Here is a 23,059-nt window from a genome sequence, read left to right as displayed (position 1 = left end):
AGATAGACTAAACAGCTGAGGACACTGAATCACTGTTGTTGTCGCTTATGGGTCATCTACACCACGAGAAGGATGTGTTCCAGGTGTCCCACAACAATAACTATCTCTGACAGAGAGTTGCCCGGCCATCACTTCGGCGTGAGAGGACGTTGGCGCTGACTGTTCACCGCTTCTCTGTCTGAAAATCTTGTCTTTCTTTGTGTTAATCTAAGAGTTTCTGACAACTTTCTACTGCTATAGTTTTCTAACTATTCTGTGGCTTTTGTGTTCTGATCTGGACACATTTGTTACACCCGATTGCCAATTTTGACGGACGCTTTGGTTTTCTACCCTGCTACACCTGCCATTGTAGCCCACCTGCTAACGCTGCTCCATCCATCAAATAACCAGCCCCATTCTTCGTCCTGCCCCTCCCCGTGGGCCCTGACTCTGGTTCTTTAAACCTCCCACTCCTGTCGGTCCCCCCATCTACTGTAAAGGACAGCCCGCAACTGACCTCTCATCCTGTCTGACGGCTGCCAACAGCTCCATTTTCAGCGCCGCTGGTCTACAACCATAGCCAGCGCTGTGCTAACGCTAGCATCCTACCGCGGCATTACGATGTTATGATACTCTGTCTCCCAACTTTTTAATCTCAATAATTGTTCTGCGCTTCCTCTAAACTTGTCTGTAATCAAATGCTTCAGGCTTCTACGCAGACCGAGGTATGTCCATAGAGGTTCCAAACGCAGATTTGTTTACTCCCGTTCCGGACAATCATCCATAACAACTATCTGGTCGACTAACCGCTATGTCCCACAATTTTCATGTCATGAGCGCCCTTATTACTCTCTATTATACACCCTCCACTGGTCCGTTACAATCCCAGCTGTACCGAAAACCTGGAGTGGATTCCACTGCCCTCTGCTCAGAGCTGGTCCAAATTCTTGGAGTGGATTCCACTGCCCTCTGCTCAGAGCTGGTCCAAATTCCTGAAGTGGATTCCACTGCCCTCAACCACCAAAAACTGATAATAACACACTTCCTTCCACCTCCTCTCCGCTCCTCCCCCCCATCTCACGTTCCCCCCCGCACTGTCAACCTGGACAACCTCTTACCTCTTCAGCCTGTGACTATACCACGCCCCTCCCACTCAACTAACATTGCCCTCCTTAACATCCGATCACTCAACAAGAAAGCCCTCATCCTCCATGAACTAATCTTGGAAAAATCCCTTGATTTCCTTCTGCTCACCGAAACCTGGCAACAGCCCGATGACTTCTTCTCCCTCAACCAAACATCCCCTCTGGCTTTAAATACATCACTAAACCCAGAAGGAAGGATAGCATGGTCTTCATCTTCAAGTCAAGGTAAGACCGCAATTCTATTGAAAGTGGGATCTTACTAAGAGAGAACAATTCAATATTTAAATGATAAAATTACATTTTTTGGGTATCCTTTTTTTGAACTGTCTGTTTAAAATTAACTGAAGCATCAGACAAAAAAAGCTTTTGAAAATAATATTATATTTTGATTTAGGTCAAAATATAATATTTGTAAACCTGAAGAGTCAGTGCCAGTGCCTCACCAGCCATGAACCTCACTGCAGAAGCTTATATATAGACATCTTATTTTTTTGTGCCCCACCACTTTGTAACATATAAAAACGCTGCTCCCGTAACCCCAGGACCCTCTTCTCCACAGTTAACAAGCTCTTCAAACCCCGTGCTGATAACCTCCCTACTTCTACTTCCGCTACTTGCAGCTCATTCCTCCAGTTTTTCACAGACAAAATTAACGCCATTAACCACTCCTTCTCAGCTCCATCTGACATACAAGCATCTCCCCCAACCTCCACCGCTACCATTTCTCCCCCCATCTCCCTTGACCTCCTGACTGCTCCTCCCCAGTGCCGCCTCTCCCAGTTCAACCATGGTTACCCCACTTGAAATACTCTATCTGATCGGTTCCTCAGTTCCCACAACCTGCTCCCTTGACCCTCTACCCACTCCTCACCTGAAGTCCTGCCTCCCCGTCCTCTGCCCCTATCTTGCTAACCTTTTCAACTCCTCGCTGTCCCATGGAACCGTCCCCTCTGCCTTCAAAACTTCTGCCGTTACTCCAATCTTCAAAAAACCCGGTCTTGATCCCTCCTCCCTCACTAAATACCGCCCCATCTCCAACCTACCATTCCTCTCAAAAACGCTTGAACGCATTGTAGCCAAACAAATTCACTGCCATCTCCAAACCAACCAGCTTTACGAACCCCTTCAGTCTGGATTTCGTCCTCACCACAGTACAGAAACTGCACTCATCAAAGTCCTCAATGACCTCCTCACCTCTGCTGACACTGGTTCCCTCAATATTCTCATCCTCCTCGACCTGAGTGCAGCTTTCGAAACCGTGAGCCACAACATCCTGCTCACCGGACTCAGGGACATTGGTATTGAAGGTTTTGCACTCCAGTCCTACCTCACTGAACGATCCCACTTCATCTCCCTCCCCAACACTGAACGATCCCACTTAATCTCCCTCAACAACCACTCCTCTGCCACAGCCTCAGTCACCCAAGGCGTTCCTCAAGGATCAGTACTTGGCCCCCTCCTCTTCATCATTTACATCCTCCCCCTAGGTCAGATACTCCGCCACTTCAACCTGGACTTCCACTGCTATGCTGATGACACTCAGATCTACCTCAGCACCAAATCCCTCCATAACCCACCCCTTACCCACATCGATTCCTGTCTCACAGCTATTACAACTTGGATGCAACATAACCTCCTCAAACTGAACAGCAACAAAACAGAACTCCTCCTAATCAGCTCCAAATCCACCCTCAGCAAGGTCACTAACATAACACTGACCATCGATGGCACCATTGTTTCCCCCTCCAATCAGGCACGCAACCTTGGTGTAATCTTTGACCCCACCCTCTCCCTCGAACCTCACATCCACCAAACAGTCAAAACCAAATTTTTCCACCTCCGCAATATTGCAAAAATCCTACCCTCTCTCACACGCCCCACAGCCGAACGACTAATCCATGCCTTCATTTCCTCCCGCCTTGACTACTGCAACTCACTTCTTTGCGGCATCAGCACTACATCCCTCAACAGACTCCAACAGGTTCAAAATGCAGCTGCACGTCTCCTTACGCATACCAAATCATGGCATCACATCACCCCAGTCCTCAAAGACCTCCACTGGCTTCCTGTCTCCCATCGCATCAACTACAAAATTCTGGTCCTCACCTACAAAGCACTCCACCATCTGGCCCCCCCTTATCTCACCAACCTTCTCACTCCTTATCAACCCCCACGGTCCCTCAGATCCACTGCAGCCGGACTCCTATCCATTCCCACATCCACACTCTGGAGCTTTGGGAACAGGGCCTTCTCAGTGGCAGCTCCTAGGCTCTGGAATTCCCTCCCCCAAGATCTCTGTGACTCTGAATCCCTCACGGTCCGTCCACACAGCAGCGTTAAAAAAATCTTCCAACGCTTCTGCCCATTGACTTTGAATGGGGTGACGTCACTTTGCCTCGCTTTTCGCCAAACTGCATTGTGGGGAAGCAAAGCGAAGATTTCCAGGATTTCCAGGATTTTAAGGATACAAAAGTTGAGCAATGTTCAACTTTTGAAGCTGAGGTGGAAGCGTCAGCCAATCAAATCCCGTTTATGCAAATCTGACAGTACAAGCGCTAGCCAATCAAACCGCGTGCAAGCTGGGAGCCAGATTGCAGTTCATTTTCTATATTCCTGAAAATGGAGGAGAAATTAGTTATTGCGGTAGCAAATCACCCGGTTCTTTATGACCAGTCACTAATAACTTACCGGGATACAAACCGGAGGAACCAGGCATGGAGGGAGGTGGCAGAGAAAGTGGGGGAAACTGGTAGGTTTTCGCCTGTTTGGGGATTTTATATCCAGTTTACTTCGTTTAAACATTGCTAGCAAGCATAGACAGTATCTTTAGCCAGCATGGAATGTAGCATAAAATAGCACCATAGATATTCATCTCATAAATGTTCATCATAGCCCTTCCCGCTGACACTTTACCTCTGCCACATCATAGACTATATGCATCACATTAATGCACACAATGTCATACTCCTTTCTGCACATATTCTGAGTGGAGAAGAACCGGGGTTTTTTGCTTTGTATGTCGGGGGCGGGATATTCATGTGATTGGTTGTTGGTCGCGTTGCTCGCAAAAAATCCTCAAGTTTTCAGACACGCCCACCTCCAAGATTTGCAAGATTTTTTTAACGCTGCTGTGTGGACGGGCTGTCACAGTCTCTCAGTCCCGCCTCAAAACACATCTTTTCAACTCTGTCTACCCATAAGCCCCCACCCCTCTCAATCAACTTCCTCTTGACTGCCTTTTTTTGTTTATTTTATTTTACTATATTTACTTGTTTGCCTGTCCTTGTTTGTCTACCCTCCCTCATACTGTAAAGCGTCTTTGAGTTGTGAAAAGCGCTATATAGATCAAATGCATTATTGTTATTATTATTATAAACTGGTAACATCAACAATATGCTAAGGCAGCCGGGATTTCTGCGGCATCAGCACTACATCCCTCAACAGACTCCAACAGGTTCAAAATGCAGCTGCACGTCTCCTCCTATCTGCACAGATACATAATAGCAACAACATTTATTTTAAACTAATATGTTTTAACATTTAACCATTAGTTAATCTCCTTTATCAAATTATAAAATCAAAACCAGCTTGCAGCTTAAAGGTTTACTTCAAGGCAATCACTAGTCAAAAGCATTTTAAATCAGGATCATAAGAGATCCAGCTAAGGTATACAATTCACAGTGATGATTTGATCAATCTGTAATCTGTAAAATTGCAGTGTCTTCAATTTAGGATTATATTTACGTTAGCATTACATATTAATTCAAAAGATATGGCATGATAACATAATTACATTATTTAAAGTATCAATCCTTATGTCATTTCAAAATCTGAAGGGAAAAGTTAAACAATTCTCAAAATGTTAGGCAAATATTCAAAGACTTTTGTAAAAACCTGGAAAGGAAGGATTAAACATTCTTAAAACTTGAATTAATACATTTGTAAATGCTACCACTGATCTGTACCAAATTAAGTCCATCAATTATTCTTATTAGCCATACTTACCTGAACATCTACTTATGGTACTTGGAAAGGGTTCTTCTGTGTTTATCTAATGTTGAATATAGAATATCAATTTCTTTAAATTATACTTCTCTAACATAAGGATCAAATATGCTGCGTAATTGTTATATGCTGCGTCAGAGGGCGAAGGAGGACATGCAGGGCAAATTATTCCCCAATAACATTGATTTATCGAGCCACAATCTTAAGATTATCCTGCTTTATCATCTATTTAACTCTGAATGAGACCATCATTAACCAAAAACCACAAGCTCTATTGAATAAGAACATAAACTCATAAGGAAAACATTAACTGAGTCAATAAATCAAGTGAGAGGTAGGGTAATTTTCTCATAGACTTCTAAACATGATGGTCTTTACAAAGAATATAGATCCTGAGGCAATTGCACATTACTTTTCAGATCTGTAGGTTGTTGCTAAGGCACATCACTCATTATATATTGACTTTAATTTGTCTCTTTCAAAACTTCACACAGAGCACTCCCACAGAGTTTAGGACATTACTCCTAAATCACTCCATCATCTTCTGGAGAATTTATGAGGACACTCTCTGTGGTCAGACCCGTCGTGACCACCCTGCCTTTGATGCTTTACGATCCGTGAAATAGAAGCTGCAGATGTTGGTATTTTGAGAGCTGGCACTGCCTTCATTCTTTCGTTTTTTCTCTTCTCTTTTCTCCTTCCCTGCCAGGAGATGAGGGGACCACTTGAGGAGCATGGCCAATGACAGATAGAGAAGAGACGAGGTTACAATCCCTGTCACAGTCAATCAGGATGACTAACGGTGCAACAATGTTATGTTACACTCATTCCCCCGCATTGTTCCTTGTAATTTGTTTTCGCTCTCTATCATATCGAAACATGCGCTACACACGGAGAAGAAAGTAAACACTTTATTATTTTCACCCTCGATCCCTTTCTTCATCATCCTTCAAAACCTGCATGGTGCAAATGTACGTCGTTGTAGACAACCGTGATGTGCCAGGTTAAATATTGTACATTCAACACAGAGTATATGAGCTGCAATCTACTAATCTAATTTAGAGGTTTGTTGGAAGTCAGATTTATTTATACAGTGTAGCCCTTCATCACATAAGCCTGTCTGAAGGGAATCTACAGAGACAAGCCAACCTAGATCTGATAAACAGTCAGTCAGAAAATAAAATGATGGAATCTCGAGATAGAACTAAAAACAAATCACAGAGAAAAATAGTACTCCATGCCTGACCCATCTAACCTTACCCAATTTTTCTTACATATTCTTCTTCTTGCAGGTGGAAAATAAACCAAAAAAGTAAGCATTCCAACCAAGATGTGACCTTGGGTTTGTTGGTGTGAAAACGCACTTGTCAGAGAACTAATTTGTCTGTTGAATCCCTGAATGTTGACAATGAGATTCGCTACGAGGATAGCGGTTAGTTTGAGGCGGCTCAAAGCGGCAACCTCTGTGAAATTCAAGCGATTTGTCTCAATTTCCCCATCAGAGTCCTTTGAGCATCATTGTGATCCTATTAGTGGACGTCTCTGGAGGAAGATGACTTCATTGGGCCGTGGCCAGTGGGATCCGACAGCTGAGTGGTGGGGGGGAGAGTGGCGACGTATAGGTGTAAGGAAGGTATGGTAGAGGAGTGTGTAAAAGGAAACCTGAATAGAGAGTGATGAATCCAGAGAGGAGCACAGACATCTCTTTCATCTTCAAGCAGACTTGAAGCGCCCTTTCATCACCATCATCTGAAAAAATGTGCATGCTCATAGCACAGACACATTTACCTGCGGGGGGGGAAAGACAGATTTCACTTTCAAAGAATATACTCCCCCACTTTCACTCTTGTCTGCAGTGTTTGGAAGCAGAGCTAGGTGTCATTAAAGACACCACGCACACCCACTGCGAGGGACCTGGGCAGGTGACAATTATTTAGCCTGGAATTAGCCTTGTTACTGCGCCTGATGAATGTGCGAGGAAATTATGAGTGAAGGCTTGGAATGGCAGGCTCACAATGCAGCAAAACAAGAGCATGGGGTGTTTGAAGTGTCGCTCTTAAGGATGACAGAAAGCAATGAGAGGCGCTGCAGCTTCTTGTACGTTTGGAAAGCTGAAATACTTTGAGTGCAAATAAATTTCACTCCTGTGATGTCTGTCAGTTGTTACAGTTCAAAGCAAGGCACAACAAGTCAGTTGTATATGTTTTTATTAATCACGATAGTACCATAGTTCTAGGGATTGAAACATAGCTCTGTGATTCAGATGGAAATATCTGAACAACCATTTTGATGGTTTTTGAAATTGAACATCCGTTCCTCTTCCCCAGAGGATGATTCCTACTGACTTTGGTTATCCCTGGTTCTTCACCTGGTTCCACTGCAAAATGTCCACTTATTACATGAAATATCATAAATTCGTCCATACCAATAGGTACAAAGTGCCTACAAATTTAGTCAATCCCTAAACGCAAGTTAAAATGTCATAATTTCCGAGTTGTAACGAGTGTGTTGTTCTACTGATGTTTTATGTACCACCATCAAAAGGTCAAATGTGCCTAATACTGTAGATATAGCCCAACAATATGAATTTGTATGAATGTATACAGTTGCATTTTTTATCCTAGCAACGTATGCACTGGCCTTGTGTGCCTGGTACTGAGCCTGTGTGCATTTGGGTTCAACTTATCCTGACCAGATACTACAGTTATTCAAGCTTTACTCTTCCATCCCTTGTCCTTTCTGTGATCCTGTTTGGATTTATCAAGGTGAATTCAACCTGTTTTGTCACTGTGTGTGTGTGTGTGTGTGTGTGTGTGTGTGTGTGTGTGTGTGTGTGTGTGTGTGTGTGTGTGTGTGTGTGTGTGTGTGTGTGTGTGTGTGTGTGTGTGAGCCACTAAACTAAAGCTCAGTGGCCTTCCTCTGACCACACGCAGGAGACGTGATGTGACCATCTGATTTACTGTGACCAACTTAAACCGAACCCTCAGCTGCTGCATCCTAACTTCACTTTACTAAATTCCTTCTTAATTGAACAGACAGCTCAGCAAGAGAAGAAACAACAACTTTCAAAAGGCATTTAGGCAGGTCCTTTATTTACACTAGAGGTATGCTTAGTCAAAGGCTTAGTCATCATATACATGACTTCACCCCGATGACTTCTGCCCAGAGCACCCTGAGCACCGGACTGGAATCACTCTAACAGTCAATGGCAGACTTATCTAAGGGATCAACAGTTGGTCTTCCTCTGCTTATTTATTCTGCTAGTGAATGGCATTTGGAGAGATGAATGGCCTGTGATTTTCAGACATAATTAAGACATCCAGCTGAGGTTTTCCGAGCTGTCCTTGGATATGCCAGATCCTCCTCAATAATTGGCCGCAGGAATCCCGGCTGTGAGATTGCTGTTGGTCCAGTTATGGCAGCTTCTGCTTTCCAACTATCCCCACAGGCCGAAAGTGCTGATTCTGAGTGCTTTTACAGGATAACTTATTCTCTCTTAATCGCAAAATGGTCTCCAGATCCCTTTTTGTTTTGCGCGAGTCAGCCCCATTTTGATTAATGTGATCGGGGAGCGCTGAATTTGCTGGCAGGCTCAGAGGTGTCACCCAACACTGCTGAATTAATGAACACAGCTAATTATTTGTTTATGATTTGAAATATTAATAACATTGAATAAATGAGGCCGTCAGTTGAAATCACCATTTGGGACAAATATGCGCTGTGTAACTTCGTATCGTCATTAAGAGGAACAGCCTCGGCTACTCCGGCATTGGGACGTTTAATAAATGAGGCTACATTAGTCGGACTTTGAAGCAATTATATTATTCCCTTAAGAAAGAAAACTGTGTCCATTTATAATTAAAGAAGCATGCATTGTGTTTTCTGGGAAGTTTTGAGGGGTAAACACATGAAGGAGGAAGCTGCTGGAGATGGCAACGAAGATAGGGGCTTCTGTTAATGAGATGATGAAATATTCAACAAAAGCTTGCTTCACATTGCACATGTTCCCTTTATCGTATGTATGTCGTAGAAAAACAAAGAGATATGCTACCAGACTTGCATTGCCATAGGGACCTTGAATGCTAGAGAAAGTGGCCTTGGCGATTGCCATTAAGTATGATTGCACTTGAAGTATCCTCAAGTTTCAAGCGGACAAGTATTCCCGACTCACTGATTAATGGACTATTATACAGTATGTTCTGCTCTAGAGCCACTTAGAGGACACCTCAGGGTTTCCAGGCATTGGGATAATGAGTGCAGACACCGTACAGTGCTTGTGTACGAGCCCCGGAAATCCAAAGCAAGTGGTTTTGTTCAAATGTTGCATTTTGGAGCCTCGTCAGGATTCCCTGCTCTCTGCCTCACTAAAGCTGCAAGTTTAAAGAGGATGACGTTGAATCCGGAGCCTAAATCCCCTCTCCCTCGTGGTGCAAACCCCAGGCAAAGTTTTGTTTACGCCGAGCTTTATCAGTGATCTGGAAAGCATTGTAAATCCTTTGCATCTCCTCTTTCATCTCCGTACAGCACCTTGATCCTCTCTGCGTCATTAGCGCTGCGGCAATAATGAGAGAGCGGGGTGAAGAATTGCAACCTTCTGGTGGGATTGCTTTTGTACGATGTGTGCGCGTGTTTGTGTGTGGATGGGGGTGTACAGGCACTACTCATTATAGGAAGACTTTATGTAAATCCAAAAGCCTCTGTTGTTGTTAATCTTGGTGAGGAAGCCATACCCAACATTTTATTGTGCAGCACACAGCCCTCAAAATGAAATAAGATGATGATGTTGATTATGGCTGATAGTGGGGAGCAAATAGCCAGGTCTGAATTATTCTCATGCATCTAATCAGTAGCTTTATTATTGTATACTGCAGAATGGACAATCCTCTGGAGTAGCAAAACAAACCGATATACTGTATAGGTTTGCAGATGTATTTTCAATTGTTCTCGTCTTTTTTCAAAACGTAAGTTTCCTCACATTCAAAATTCTCTAAAACCTGAAATGTATTCAGTTGCGCTTCATTTTTTTTTCTCTTTAAGTACTTAATGTTTATCAGTTTCCCCAGATATGAAATGTCTTGCTGACTGATTTTATCTACTTTTAGGTTGTTGTTTTTTTGTCAAAATATATTCTACAATTCAAGCTGATTGAGGGGATTTTACACCCTGTCTGAAGTAAAATCCTTGGAGAATGATTAGTTCTCCTTTTGACATTAACATTTTAAAGATACATTACTGACAATGGGACTCAAGTGTTTAAATGTCAGTATTGCGTTGAAAAGCCATCAGTCAAACTCTCCAACAAAGCAGATCTTGGGAGATCAAAAGGTTCAGTTTGGGTATCTTCCCGAGCCGTGACACCATATTCAAGCACGGTGTGTCAGATCTCATTTGGTTTGCAAGTGTCGTATTATACTCTCCTAGATTAGCTTCAAGTTATTTGATGTCTTTTCATTATTCCAATCTACATTAGACCCCCTATTACTGCTGGCAGAACATAGCCCCATTCTTAATTTTCTAAATTAACATGTCCTTATGCTAATTGAATGGGGTTTTAATAGCTCTCAGTAGACAGCTTTTAGAATGAAAAAGAGTATAGCTAAATGAATGCCCCCAATGCCCCCTAATGTGCCCACCCACATCCTGCAGACAACATTTAAAAAAATGCGTTTTGATGTAATTTTAAGCGAGAAATATGAGTTGTTATTTCAGATTATTTGTGCAGTGGATGTGCATGATCTTTAGTTTGCTATTATTATGAAGATTACTTCAGGAAATTGTGTAGATTGAACGTTTTCATTGTTGCCAAGGTGGTTGCTAGGGACGCTGCTATCGGTTAAACATTGTGTATGCTCTCAAATTGTAATATTAAAACGTCTTTGCCCGCATTTATTTCTATTGCTGTTAGCGCACAACTCGAACATAGCAGTTTCACAAAAATACCTCAGGAAATTGTGTGCATGCAACATCTTTTAGTGTTTGCTAACAAACATGTTGTTTAAACATTCTCTCTGATGTTATATTATTTCTGTTATGTTGTGTCACTGTTTAATGGTGTTATCTTTATTGTTAGTGCACAGCGCAAGAACGCCTCTGATATTGTGATATTGCTACGCACCCCCTTCCCCGTCAATTTATATTGTGTTGGTCCACAGCACAAACGTATTAGTTTACCAAAATTTGCATCTAAAATTGTAGCATAGATACGTTATTTTCCCCTCTGCGATAGATGAGAGTAACAAATGCGTCACTTCCGGGCAAAAATAACGGCTCCGTTCACTTTTGGAGGAAAACAATGCTGTCAGTTGAACGGCGGTCAATACAAATTCTGAAGTGTTTGCCAATCCGATCAGGAATGTAAGAAAACCGGAGATTTTTGGATCTTCAAAGAGCCCGATTCCAATGACCAGACAGGCAAACAATTGCATTAAGCCATTAGAAATCGACGATCGGGCTCGATATATGGTTAAATATAGCAGTAGGCTATTTATTTTCATAGATGAGAGTAACATCTACGTCACTTTACGGCCCAGCCCACTTTTGGGGGAAACAACGGCTGTCATTTGAATGGCGATCGAGCCTGAAGGGCCTGAAGCCACAGAGATCTTCTGTTACTGTCCTTTCTTCTTAGAGGAAGTACAGAAACACGTAACTCTGGATTTGTTTTAATGTTTGAGGTGCAATAAACGACACAGCAGCTTTTTGGCCTGATAAAACTATTATGTTCCGTCTCACTCATGAGAGTAACAGCTGGAGAAATTACAGCCTCGCCTACTGATTTTAATTTAACCATATATCAAGACCGATTGTCGATTACCAATGATCGAATGTAATTGTTTGCCTGACTGGCCATCGTAATCGAGCTCTTTGAAGATCCAAAAATTCACGGTTTTCAAAAAAAAATGATCGGATGGGCAAAAACTTCAGAATTTGTATTGACCGCCATTCAAATGACAGCATTGTTTTCCCCCAAAAGTGACAAAATGACGTAGGTGTTACTCTCATCTATTCCCAGCCCTACCTAGTGTCAGCAGAAAGTAATTCAAATAATAATTCCAAAAAAATGCAAATAAATGCAAAAAAAATACAGCTTAGAACATATTTTAAGATCATGTTTAATCATCTGATTCGTCTGTACATTGCTGTTTCGTCTGTGTTCTTCTAATTAGTGTCTACAGTGTGCCTATTGAGCCGTTTTGAGCGACGTGGGTCAAGCCCCGATCTAGCCCCTCTCTCTCACTGTAATGTAAAAGCGAATGGTTGCTGTAAAAACTACACTGCGCATGCTCAGAGTATTTTTCTATAGAGGCGAAGTCACGCCCATCTACTTCCGGTCCATGGGACCCCGGAAGCGAAAAATTATACATTGAATTCAATGGAGAGAGAAAACGTATCTTTTGATCCCGTTTGAATTGTGCCACGAACTACACATATGACGTTTGTCAATCTTAAACAATCATTTCCATGTCAAAAAAGTCACATTTTGTCGTAAAACTGTTGAAATATAAGACTATGAAAAATACGCGACTACAAAGACTACAAATCCCAAATCCCATTCTGGGTCGCGCATGTGATGTCACAGGCGATAATGCTCCAAGTGGTTGCGAATCGTAATTAAAGCGAAGAAGAAGATTTCATAACTGATTTATTCCCTCCAATAAATATAAGAGATTGCTCCAATAAATTCACTTTTATAAGATGCCTGTGTGCTTTGTACCACGTTGTAATCACAAAAGTGATCATACCACTTGCTCGTTCTATCGCTTCCCGTCTTATGAAAGGACCAGGAGTCGCTGGATCAGACATATCAGGTAATATCATAGGTAATATACATGTTGTGGATGGAACATAGTCAAGTTAGCTACCTAGCTAGTAGTGAGCACGTTAGTTAGCATTACATTACTTAGCCTTGTCATTTTTAGTAGCCTTACCATGAAGTTATTATTTTATTACATGAAGTACACCAAAATGTTAAACAGTAAGATTAGTCATCATGGTAAGTATTTCGTGAAACATTTGAAGAGTAGCCTACTGCGCCCTCCACCAGGTGCTAAGGAAGCAGTTCAGGGAGAGTCGAAGGAAGGCAGGCAGGCAGGGAGCTTTGCATGACATTCTTCTGGACATGTGTCATTGTGATGACAGTGAGGGTGAGTCAATCTGTTTGTTGGAAAGTAGTTGAGTGATTACTGAGAGAAAATTATTAAAAGAGATAATTATTCAGTGTTGTTACTTTAAAGTGTTGTTACTGACCTTTTTCTCTTTTATTTTCTTTACCTCACCTGTAACTGCTGAGACCCTGAGGAACATGCACACTGGACTGACCTGCTCTGGCAACCTGATTTCCACTGTACGTAATAGTATTTGGTTATGGTATATTATTTATATACATCAAAGGCACAATGCACCCCCCAGAGAGACAAATGTATTGAGTGTGATATTTTGCATAGGTCATGTGAAATCATCTTTACATACTAGAAAACTGTAGGAGCGGCAACTTGTTTTGAAATTGAATTTTGAATATCCGATAATAAAGTTGATCTGTTTTCTTTATTCTTCTCTCTTCCCAGCTCCATCCATCACCGTTCTCTGTTCCTGCAGGTCCTGCTTGCTAATCAATGCTCATATGTTTTTACACAATTACAAATAAAGTCAATGTACTGTATGACATGAAGTTGTGCTTCATTCTGAGTCAATAATAAATTCATTCTGCCTTCAACTGCAAAATGATTGTGGACTGCACCGACATCCATGTAGCTGCCCCCCCCCCCCCACCCAGTAAGATGAACCAAGCAAAGCTGACACTCAACATACAGCTGTGCTCTTAAGTTGACATGAAGAATTTGTGAAATATTGGTAATTATTTGGAAAAAAGGACTGACGATGCAGAAAACTTTTTTTATTTAGGAACAGTGGTCAGGTGAAGCATTTATCACTACATATGTGTCACACTTAAAAGGCCAAACACACTGGCCAAACACACCTCGTTTACAACTCCCCAGTTGACAGCCATGACTCCGTCTAAATTGTACCCCCCAAGCACCCTCTTCATGAGGGACGCTGTCTGGATGGCAGCTTAATGGTCTCTGCTCAGTCGCATTGAGGCAAGAATTGCCTCAAGCCCCCGACCCCCATGCTCCTTCACCAGCTCCGGCACGTTGAAAATGGCCTTATGTTGAGGCTGCAGCTCCGGCTCAGGTGACAAAAGCCATGCCATGCCACGCTGCGCCCCTCAGTGCAGACCTGAACCAGTCTACTTCCTCAGTGGCGATGTCTCTGGCCAGTGGGTTGTATGTCTCCTCTTGCTGTTGGTAGAGTTGAGACACCGGCTGGACTACTTTTGAAGTGCCAGGCTTCCTCCACTGGCACTCAACTTCTGTGGAGCTGATCTGCCACATGGCAAATATTGCCAATGCTGCAGCGTGGCTGCATTTGTACATCCTCCGTGCACAACCACAGACAGCGCTCTGCATCGCGCCATCCTCTCCCATGTAGATCTGTACAAATAAAGTAAGTACCATGTTTGTTAACATGCTATAATAGATTGAATGAGCAATACAAGGATGGTCCAGATCTGGGGGTGGGAGGGTTTATTTTTCCATAGTTTTGTCCTCTTGTCTGATTGTTGTTATTGTTTGTTTTTTCTGAATTTTTTGTAATTTGTGTTGTATTGGTTGTGATTGTACATTGAATTTTTTTAAATGTGTATTACATTTTTGAAAAACATTTGATCAACAAAAAAAGAATTTTTGGTCAGGATCTAGACTCAGTGTGTAGTTTATGAATTAATCAATGCTCTCTACATTAGGAAAACACATACCAGTGTACCAGAGGGAGTCACACACAGCTGTGCCTAGATAACCAAACAAATTGACAAGATAACCAAAATCCTTGAATCTACACACAGCAAATAAACTGAAATGACACAACGAGATGTAAAAAGGAGATCACACATATAGTCGATATAAAACTGGCCGCTTCAATCTGAAGAGCAACTAAAACAAAACACGGGAGTGTACCTTGTTCTTGTGAACACTAATGTTATCCACAGCATACACACCCGTATACAGTACACCCGTTCTAGGTTCTGATTGGCTCTCTAGGTTGGCATTCTAGCTTCTGACTGGCTGTCCAGGTTGTCAATCACAGCCGTGGTTCATATTATGCTTGTCGACTCGTAACATCGCTAAACTTTTTTTCTTGACGGTTTTCTCAGTCAACTAATGCTATTGATAACAGTAACATAAATTAACACAGCCCTGCACACTGCAGTCATTATATGCCGGGTCTGTGGTTCATCATCTTCTTTTTCATTCTCCTCCTTATTGACTGACATTAACGTTAAACATTGCACTCATGTTACTCACCGAAACCTTGTAAAGCCGGTCCCGCATGCTGGCTCTGCAGAACCGACTAACTCCCCTTTCGTGTATGTACAGCTCTCAACGTGCCCGGACTTGTAGTGATTTTCACCTCGTTTTATACTTTTATTCTCATTCTGAAAGAATGAGGTGAAATGTGCCAACGTGACGGCCATCTTTGTGTTGGTGACGCGTATTGTGCGGGACCAGAGACATGTAGTTCACTGAGCGGCTTAACACAAAAAAATGTGTTACTTCACAGTTTTACGACACATTTTAATTTTTTTGACTTGCAAAATGTTCTTTTAAATTGACAAACATCATATGTGTCATTCGTGGCACAATTCAAACGGGATCAAAAGATACGTTTTCTCTCTCCATTGAATTCAATGTATAATTTTCCGCTTCCGGGGTCCCATGGAGGTTCCCGGAAGGGGAGGTACTTCGCCTCTCTATTCATTGTGTGCGGCAAAAAAATAATCACCATAGAGAGGCGAAGTCCCTCCCCTTCCGGGAGCCTCCATGGGACCCCGGAAGCGGAAAATTATACATTGAAGTCAATGGAGAGAGAAAAGTTATCTTTTGATCCCGTTTGAATTGTGCCACGAATGACACATATGATGTTTGTCAATCTTAAACAATCATTTCCATGTTAAAAAAGTCACAGTTTTGTCGTAAAACTGTTGAAATATAAGACTATGAAAAATACGCAACTAGAAAGACTACAAATCCCAAATGCATTCTGGGTCGCGTAAGTGATGTCATAGGCGATAATGCTCCAAGACTGGTTGCGACTCGCAAAGCAAAGAGGAAGAAGAAGACTGATTTATTCCCTCCAATAAATATAAGAGATTGCTCCAATAAATGCACTTGTACAAGATGCCTGTGTGCTTTGTACCAGGTTGTAATCACAAAAGAGATCATACCACTTGCTCGTTCTATCGCTTCCCGTCTTATGAAAGGACCAGAAGTCGTTGGACCAGACATATCAGGTAATATACATGTTTTGCATGGAACATAGTCAAGTTAGCTACCTAGCTAGTAGCGAGCATGTTAGTTAGCATTACATTACATTACTTAGCCTTGTCATTTGTATTAGCCTTAACATGAAGTAAACCAAAAATGTTAAACAGTAAGAGTAGTCATGATGGTCAGTATTTTGTGAAACCTTTGAAGAGTAGCCTATCGCCCCCTCCACCAGGTGCTAAGGGGGCGGGAGGTAGGCTAACGCCACATTAGCATATTTTCTACTTAATGCTATCTGCACAAATGGTTAACATTGAACATTAAAATATCAGGCAGCTCAGGGAGAGTCGAAGGAAGGAAGGCAGGCAGCTTTGCATGACATTCTTCTGGACGTGTTTCATTGTGATGATAGTGAGAGTGAGTCAATCTGTTTGTTGGAAAGACAGTAGTTGAGTGATTACTGAGAGAAAATTATTAAAATAGATCATTATTCAGTATTGTTACTTTAAAGTGTTGTTACTGACCTTTTTCTCTTTTATTTTCTTTACCTCACCTGTAACTGCTGAGACCCTGAGGAACATGCACACTGGACTGACCTGCTCTGGCAACCTGGTTTCCACTGTACGTAATAGTATTTGGTTATGGTATATTATTTATATACATCAAAGGCACAATGCACCCCCCAAAGACACACATGTATTGAGTGTGATATTTTGCATTGGTCATGTGAAATCATCTTTACATACTAGAAAACTGTAGGAGTGGCAACTTGTTTTAAAACTGAATCTTTAATATCCAATAATAAAGTTGATCTGTTTTCTTTATTCTTCTCTCTTCCCAGCTCCAACCATCACCATTCTCTGTTCCTGCAGGTCCTGCTTGCTAATCAATGCTCATATTTTTTTACACAATTACAAATAAAGTCAATGTATTGTATGACATGAAGTTGTGCTTCATTCTGAGTCAATAATAAATTCATTCTGCCTTCAACTGCAAAATTATTGTGGACTGCACCGACATCCATGTTGCTGCCCCCGAGTAAGATGAACCAAGCAAAGCTGACACTCAACATACAGCTGTGCTCTTAAGTTTACATGAAGAATTTGTGAAATATTTGTAATAACAGGTTTAAATGATTATTAGTAATTAATTATATAATTGTCTCATTGTAGACGAGAAGACAGGGAGCCAGATGAGAAAAGCAGAATATTTAGCTGCCATTTTCCACATGGAAAAGAGAAAGGGCCAAGTGTATTTGAGTGGACAAAAGAGAAATCCCAAATACGAAAAATAAGATTATACAATTTACAGATATGTATACAAATATATATATCCTATATACACCATCATGTATAATGATGTAGAAGGAAGTGTGGTAGATAACAAGTAGATATAGAGTTACATACAGATCCATGTTACAGCAAAAGATGGAATAACTAAGAAGCACGCAGTATAATAATAATTACACGCAACAATTAAATAACTGCTCGGCATCTCCACCACAATCCCAATCTGCTGTGTCCTGTTTTCCTCCCCTCTGCATAACACCCCATCACACATACGAAACACAACGCAGAGTCCGAGGGTGTTAAGAGTATGTTTATTTAAATGTTCTCCTCTCTACTGGCCAACACAGGGAGCATATGCTGGGTGTAGAATTGTTCCAGGAGGAGGAGATTTCCATGCCATGCAGGGTCTTTGGGGATGGGGATGATGATCGCCTCCTTCGTGGTCCACAGTAGCAGAGACTCCGGTCTGTGATGTGCAGCTGTTATATAATATACAATACATTTTTGAAAAACATTTGATCAACAAAAAAGGATTTGGTCAGGATCTAGAGTCAGTGTGTAGTTTATCAAATTAATCAATGCTCTCTACATTAGGAAAACACATACCAGTGTACCAGAGGGAGTCACACACAGCTGTGCCTAGATAACCAAACAAATTGACAACAGGGATGCAAACTCATCAGGTATGAAAAAGGTGACAAGGATCCGAGCCCCCTGACCCCACAGGATATCGGCTTTAAAATTAGGAATAACAGAGGATTTTAGCAGTCAGAACAACTAAAGCAGCAGTATTAATAATAACAGAAACGCCATAGAGTCACATTTAATAGAAATATATAAAAAGCATTTATTTTAATTGTGTAGCCGTCAGTTTATAATTTTGTCAGCACTGTTGAGCATTTTGAAAATGTATTGTCATGCCTCTGTGCAAGGCTTAGTCTTTCTATCTTTATAGCCACTGGTGTAAAGTAACTAAGTTCATAAACTCAACAAGTACTATAATTGGGCACAATTTTGAGATACTTGTACTTTACTTAAGTATTTCAATGTTTTGCTACTTTGTACTTCTACTCCACTACAGTTCAGAGGTACATGCTGTACTTTTACTCCACTACATGTATTTAATCCCTTTAGTTACTTAACAGATGTGGATGAATGATGTGAAATATAATCAAGTGTTAAATCAGACTTTAGTTCCACCTGGAGTAACTCCAAAAGCTACCCTGCAGTATACAAAGTCATTCAAACTAGCTGCACCTTTACCAGCTTTGATAACACTTTAATGATCAATCATTATAAAACATATCATATTATTCTGAAATGGACCAATCTGCAAAATGACTACTTTTACTGTCGCTACTTTCACTATATTTTGATAATAATACTTTTACTTGAAGAACATTTGGAATGCAGGACTTTTACTGTAACAGAGTATTCCTACACTCTGGTACTTCTACTTTTACTCAAGTACAAGATCTGAGTACTTCTACTTTTACTCAAGTAGCCTACACGATCTGAGTAGGCTACTTCTACTTTTACTCAAGTACAAGAACTGAGTACTTCTACTTTTAATCAAGTACAAGTTATATACTTATACCACCTCTGTTTATAGCCTATGAAAAAAACGATTAGAAAACGAAGGCTAAAGCTAACGTTAGGCAGATAGTGACAATGTATGCTAGTTAGCTAGCTCAACGATAATACTGCGACGGGGAAAAAAAACTTTTCAGTGCACATCACGCTCTGCCGCTCCGACAGGGAGCTCTACTCTGAACACCTGAACGGCCCGTTCTAACAGCTGTTCACCAGCGGTCCAGTCTGTGCCACAGTGACTCCGGACGCACAGTTAATATTACAACCCAGTCTCATGGCATTTCTTGTTCACCAACACGAATTTCCCCTTTTTTTCGTGTTGCACAGCACGATTTTAAAAGCAATGTATTTCTACTGGTAATGTGTTTCGTGCCTGCAGCACGTCTTTTTCTCCGGTCGGGTCGTGGAAGACCGGAAGCTGTGTGGTTCATAAAAACATGTTCTTACTCAATATCAAGCCACAATTATTGCTTTTATTTTAAATCGTATAATTTCTGACTTTTGTTTCCTTTTCTCTGAGGAAAATAAATGGGGCTCAGAGCCTCAGAACACTGAAATCTGTATTTTTTAAATCTTTTTTTCCTTCTAATTTGTTATTCTTTTCAAAATAACACACTGTTATTTACTCACCAATAACACACAATTATCCTTGCTTTTATTTATTGGTTTGATTCCATAATCTCGGGCTTTGTTGGCGTCCTTCAGGAACTGAATTTCAAAATAGAAATAACCGGAAACAGACGTAGGCGTTTCGAGCGCTTACCCAAGATCCTCAGCTATGGTTTAAGCTCGCTGATTGGATGTTTTAGCCGCAATGCATGCTGGGATTTGGCGTTTATATGATATGAAATCGGAAAACATTTTAAAAGAATAAAATAATACTTAATTTCGAGTGTTCTTGCTTTACTCTTTGAAAGTCATCACATAACGGCATTGTAATACACGGTCCAGCTGCATTAAATATTACAGATCTGCCGTAGTTCTTTATTTATAGAGCCCTGATGAGAAGACCTTTGGAAAAACTGGAAGAAATGCAGCCGAAACTGAATACTTAACGTGGATCATAAATATATCAACAATTAAACAACATCTTCAATTTCTCTTCACACAATACGTCTCCTTGCAGTATCAACCTTAATTCGGCTGACTTTTATATTTGATCTAATTCGTAGATAGGTTATATTTACACCATAACGGTGCAAAGCTGATATAAAAGGACTTTGATTTTCTTTGAATATAAGAATGTAAATACTGAGTCTGAAATAGTATAGCAATATGCTATAAAATTATGTGAAAACATGTATAAAACTACACATCTTCAGATGTTGTACATACATAAGTGTCCTACACTGATAATACAAAGTTATTATAGCTGTGTGTACCTTGTGTGCACCGCCTAGTGGTTAAAGTACGTTATTGAATTATTGTTTTTATGTGTTATATTTGATTAAAAAAATATTAAGAGTACATACTGTACTTTCATAGGGGGAAAGTAGAAGGTCTGTGATAGAAATATAGAATATAAAAAATCAAGAAGATACTGTAAGTGATCTCTACAATAAAACAGTTTAGTGCAGGATGTACAAAGATATTAATATGAGGATGTGCAAAACAGAAAAACGAATTAACCTTTATTTAAACATTAAATAATACTTTAGATTAAGGTCCTCTTTTAAATAAGAAAAAAACTTTGGGGGTATCTACAGATAAATATTAAGCCTGACAAAGTACTTAACATCTAATATATTGCTTTCCTGCAATGTTAACTATGTTGAAGCACTTATTTTAACTGATATTATACATATTAATTATACTCTTATGTATGTAGATAGTATAAGAAATGTGAAGAATATGACAGTTTAATGGTGGAGGTACAAACCCATGTTGATAGATTTCTTGTAATGTGCTGTTGAGGAACCTGTGACCGAAGACTTTCATTCATTGCATACACCGTAGTTTTGTATATGATATGTCAATAACCTTTGAAAATCTTGAAATCTTGAAAGGGATGTGCAAAATAGCCATTATACAGTCTTTAATTAACTATTAGTAGAGAATAACGAGTAATGAATATACTTTATTACTCGTTTCCATTCATGTCAATTGCAGATAAATGTTTAGTCTTCTCAAGCACCAACTATCAAATATCTCTCCTGATTGTTGCCACTTGACAATCACCTTCCCTGAATTTTACTCAGGTGTAACTAAAGTCTGATTTAAGGGTTGTTTATATTTCACATCATTAATCAGAATCTGCAAATTAACTCAAATAAGTGAAGTGGAGTAAAAATACCAGGTTAACCTCTCTATTGTAGAGGAGTAGAATTACAAAGTAACAATGAGCTGTCATGTGGGTATATATTAATGCTGCGCATTATGGACACAAGCGATTTTCACCCATTTATTAATTATATGTTTTAGATTTGATAACACCAATGTGTTTAATACTGGCAACTTCTAATTGTGGGAAAAACGAAAACATTCAGTAGAGACGTCCCATGGAACATTTTGCGAAACACAATAGCCAGCATGTGTAGTTCTTGGGGGGGCGTTCGATTCCAGTTTTGGATAGTCTGGCGTGGTTTTGTTCCATTTCAAACAGCTGTTTGACGCTCGGCGTAACCTTGGCTCACTGCCACTCCAACACCCAATCCAAGCGCTTGAAGATTAATCACAGGGACTGTAGTCCTAAACGATAGCTGGGGATTATGGGTAGTGTAGTGTCTTCGGCCATCCTAAACTCCTAGGGGCCTACGTCTGTTTCCGGTTATTTTTATTTTGAAATTCAGTTCCTGAAGGACACCAAAAAAGCCAGAGATGATGGAATTAAACCAATAAATAAAAGCAAGGATAATTGTGTGTTATTGGTGAGTAAATAACAGTGTGTTATTTTGAAAAGAATAACAAATTAGAAGGAAAAAAAGATTTTAAAATACAGATTTCAGTATTCTGAGGCTCTGAGCCCCATTTATTTTCCTCACAGACGGAAACAAAAGTCAGAAATTATACGATTTAAAATAAAAGCAATAATTGTGGCTTGATATTGAGTAAGAACATGTTTTTATGAACCACACTCCGGTCTTCCACGACCCGACCGGAGAAAAAGACGTGCTGCAGGTACAAAACATATTACCAGTAGAAATACATTGCTTTTAAAATCGTGCTGTGCAACACGGGAAAAAGGAGAAAATCGTGTTGGCGAACACGAATCAATAGATTAAAAATCGTGTTGGTGAACACGAAATGCCATGAAACTGTGTTGAATATTAACGAACGCACCGTAGGTAATGTAGCTGCTGAAGCTAGACCATCATCTCGGAGCAGCAGTCTTATTATACATCCATGAGCAGAGCCGACAGGCAGGAAGACTCGAGCACACAGCTCGCGCTTCATTATAATATATAAAAAAGGCTCGCGGCCGCACATTAATCCGGGTCCCAGACCCCCTCCCATACCCCAAAATATTTTTATTCCAGATCTACATCAATCACACAAACTACCTATTTTGGATTCAAAACGGAGAATTTCGCCGAAAGGTGACAAGTTTGCATCCCTGGACAAGATAACCAAAATCCTTGAATCTACACACAGCAAATAAACTCAAATGACACAACGAGATGTAAAAAGGAGATCACACATATAGTCGATATAAAACTGGCCGCTTCAATCTGAAGAGCAACTAAAACAAAACACGGGAGTGCATCTTGTTCTTGTGAACACTAATGTT

At 40.7% G+C, this 23,059-nt stretch overlaps 1 long non-coding RNA gene across 1 annotated transcript; it reads left to right on the top strand.

The window, feature by feature from the left end:
- The first annotated feature begins 13,313 nt into the window (after positions 1-13,313).
- Positions 13,314-13,797, top strand: LOC307020736. Its single transcript, XR_013802973.1, has 2 exons — positions 13,314-13,473; positions 13,694-13,797. It is a non-coding gene; the product is annotated as an uncharacterized lncRNA (long non-coding RNA).
- Positions 13,798-23,059: the final 9,262 nt, after the last annotated feature.

Source organism: Notothenia rossii (assembly GCF_949606895.1).
Source record: "Notothenia rossii genome assembly, chromosome: 9".
Lineage (NCBI taxonomy): Eukaryota > Metazoa > Chordata > Actinopteri > Perciformes > Nototheniidae > Notothenia > Notothenia rossii.
The sequence above is the reverse complement of the archived record's forward strand: the minus strand, read 5'-3'. Positions and strand labels throughout refer to the sequence as shown.